This window comes from Phoenix dactylifera, unplaced genomic scaffold (assembly GCF_009389715.1).
Source record: "Phoenix dactylifera cultivar Barhee BC4 unplaced genomic scaffold, palm_55x_up_171113_PBpolish2nd_filt_p 000686F, whole genome shotgun sequence".
In the NCBI taxonomy this organism is placed as follows: Eukaryota; Viridiplantae; Streptophyta; class Magnoliopsida; order Arecales; family Arecaceae; genus Phoenix; species Phoenix dactylifera.
This window is the reverse complement of record NW_024068071.1, coordinates 219,810-223,698: the sequence shown is the minus strand read 5'-3', so window position 1 is coordinate 223,698 and position 3,889 is coordinate 219,810.

The following is a 3,889-nucleotide window of genomic DNA, read 5'->3' as shown; positions in this document are numbered from 1 at the left end:
TCCCATTCGGCATTCAAAGCTCACATCCAAGCCAACGCGATCCACATCGGAAGAACCATCATCTCCCACGCTTCCAACGGCTAAAAGGGTTCTTGCGGGTTCCATTGTTTATATTGTTATATTTGCTTGTTTAAGAAGCTTTGATTTGTTTTAAACCTTTATTCTAATATCTTGTAACTTGATTCAATCAAGGGATTGAATCAAGGGGTTAAGGTTTGTTGGTGAGCCAAAGGGAAAAACCAACGTTGTAAGGTTGTGGTTGGTGAGCCTTTGGGGAAAACCAACCGGGTTGATTGTGAGCCCGTGAAAACAATCGGTTGGTTCGAGTCGGTGAGCCTGTGAAAACCGACCGAGTTCGTTGTGATCTCATAAAACAACAAGTTGGGTTGTGAGCTTGTAAAACAACCGACTGTAATCTGAGAGATTATAGTGAAATTCCCAAGAGGTCTTGGGGAGTGGATGTAGGTGCTGGGGTGCACCGAACCACTATACATCTTTGTGTTTGTGATGTCTTATCTCTTCTATTTCATGCCTTACATTCATGCTTGATTGTGTAATATCTCTAGCTTTGTTTTCTATAGAGTTATAAGTGATTTGCTTAGCTTCCACTCCATTCTTACCATAAACATAGATTAAAATTGATCATACAACTATAAGTTAATTTTAGATCAATTGCACCCTAAAGCCATAGTGTAATTGCTCTAGCTTAATTTTCCACTGCTTTACTTGTAATTGCCTAGAGCTTAAGTAAATAACATCTTATTATTCCGCTGCACTCTATTCAAAGTAAAAATTAGGAAACATAATTTTTAGACAACCCAATTCACCCCCCCTCTTGGCTTGTCACCTTGGGCAACAAGTGGTATCAGAGCAGGTGCTCAAATATTATTTGTAGTCTTAACCGACTAGAGCCAAAGATCATGACAACTCAAATAGATAGTTTTCTAGGAGAAGGACAATCAATTGATACACCTCCACTATTTAATGGCACAAACTATGCACATTGGAAAATACGCATGCGCATCTTTATTCAATCACAGAACTATTATTTATGAAAAATTATAATAAATGACCCTCACACAATCTCTCAAACTTTTTATGAAAAGGACTTAGCACAATTGAACGCTAATGCTATGAACATATTGTACTGTGCTATTCAAAAAACAAAGTTTAATGAAATTTCTGCATGCTTATCTGCTAAGGAGATCTGGGATACTTTAGAAAATATTTATGATAAATCTCAGATTAGCTCTCATGTGCTTCAATCATATACTAACTATGAGACTGCAGAAAAGGGTGTTGAATCTCCCTCAGTCGAGTCGACTCCAAGTATCTCAGAGTCGACCCTCAAGTTAACCGAGTCGACTCCAATAAGGTCCGAGTCGACTCCGAGGCAAATTAGCTTCCTAAAGACAAAGAAGAAGAGGAAGCAAGAAGAAAGGAAGAAAGCGATAAAAAGGAGGAAAGCTTTGAGCAAGAAAGAGTCAAGCAAGAAAATAAAAGTTAGGAGCAACAATGGTGATATTAGCTCCAAGGAACTACAAGAGGTAACTAATTTTTGCTTTATGGCACAAGAAGATAAGGTAGAGTCTCAATCTACTTTTACATCAAATAATTTTCAAGAAGAATTTTCTTATGATGAACTTTTAAATGCTTTTCATGATCTGTATGGTGAATGTAGAAAATTAGCTGTGAAGAATAAAAATCTTAAGAAACTAAATTTGAAAATTTCAAAAGAAAAAAATTCTAATGATGAAATATAAGATAAACTAAATTCTGAAAATGAAATCTTAAGGTCAAATTCAGAACAATTGATCCAGAAAAATCAGAATTTAATTAAAGAAAATCAAAACTTAAGTAAAGAAATTAATCAATTAAAATCTTTTATTAACAAATTCACCGTAAGTTCAGAACAATTAAAAATGATGTTTGAAAGCCAATATGCTGCTTGTGATAAATCAAAACTTGGCTTGACCCCTTTACTTAACTATAAATCTCTAGAGAAAAAGGTTATCAATTCATCAAGCAAACCATTAAATAAGATAACTTATTTCAAAAATGAAAAGAACAGGCATAACAACTTTACCTATCGTTCTAACACAATTAAATCAAATGGTAAAGTTATTACTATCAAACAGATTTGGGTTCCAAAAGGAACCATATGTCCTAACTCTCAAGGACCCAAGCAAGCTTGGGTACCGAAAATGAAAATATGAGGACGTAGACATAAATGTGCCAAGATACCCATGGATCAAATAGATTCGTACAAATGGGTGTTCTAGACACATTGAAACTTAAAACATATTTATGAAAAGTAATTTTTTAAATAAACATAATAATTATAATAATAAGGAAATTAATAATCCTTGCATCTCATCATTACTTTTATTCTAGTATTTGATTAAAGTATGAATTGCATGTGTTGATTAATTTTGGGATATAGAAAATACTTTTAAAAAAATATATAATCAAATCACTTCATTCTTTACTCACTATTGGATAAGTTGCTAAATGATTAATTAATTTATTAAAAATAACTCTATGAACTCTCTATATGCTTGATTAAGAATTATTATCCACGGCATTATTTTTATTGACCATAAACATGAGAATGTGTACTTGGTATGTTTTTGAATATATGTATCAAAGAATCCTTTTTGGCATGAAAACTTACCTTATGCTAGTATGGACCTAATTTTAAAAAGACCTTGTCATCAGTTTGCTTAGATTATCTACTTAAAGGTCAAAGTTTTGCTATGCATGCTAGCTAAGGAAACAAACAAAAATCATTTCTAAATCTAAAGATGTTGTTTCCATCTCCAAGTTTTTCAAAAGCTTACATTGGATTTATTCTTGGAAAATAAAACTGAAGTATTTTTCTGTATTTACTAAATCTTGTAAAAGTGTTTTAAATGATAAAGGCTTTCAAACTGTGAAGATAAAGAGTATCATGGCACAGTGTTGAAAACCAAAATCCTGATAAAGGTTATACAGAAAATAATATTAAATCCAATGATTTCAGCACCAAGGACACCATAAGTAAAATAGAGTTAATAGAATTCTTGAAGAAATGAAAAAGGACAATTATGTATGATAGTCATCTACTCAAATAATTTTTTAAAAAAAAAGACTATCATCACTGCTTGTCATACATATGATTTCTATTAAATCTATTGTTGATGAAAATTTTGATCTTCTGGAAAATGGACCATTGCATATCTTTCATATTTTTCAGTCGTACATGTTTGATATGCTCTTATGAAAATAATGCCAAATCTGATAAAGATATTTCTATTCTTGGATATCGTTCATCAAGCAATGCATATAGAGTATTCAATGAAAAGTTTTTAGGTGCAAAAATATCAAGGTATTTTATTCTTTATGAGACTAATGATTTATTATCAAGATACTAAAATTAAATTATGTATGTATATGGTTAATCTTTTACATATAACAATCTGAAAAACTTGTTAATAATTAGAACCAACTTGGATTTTTCAGATATGCTCTTAATGAAGAAAAAGTGATGACTATTAAAAGACTAAATCAAAAAGATGAAATAGATCTTGATAAGATTCTTGCATAATTAGAAGTAAAGATCATCATTTGCTTGCTCTATGAGCTTTATATTCTAACAAATGAGTGCGTAGAATGGACTCCTATATGCTTACTTAAAGAAGATGTATGTTAAATTACCACCATATTTGAAAACACTCATTATGAATATGTTAAAGCAATATATAATTTGGAACGAGCATCAAAAGAATGATACAAAAGCTTAAGCAACCTTTTTGATAGAAATTATTAGTGATAAATCTTTGCAACAAAAAGAAGAATGTGTGAAATCTTACTTGCTCAGAGTATACATTAATGACATCACTTCTGGTTC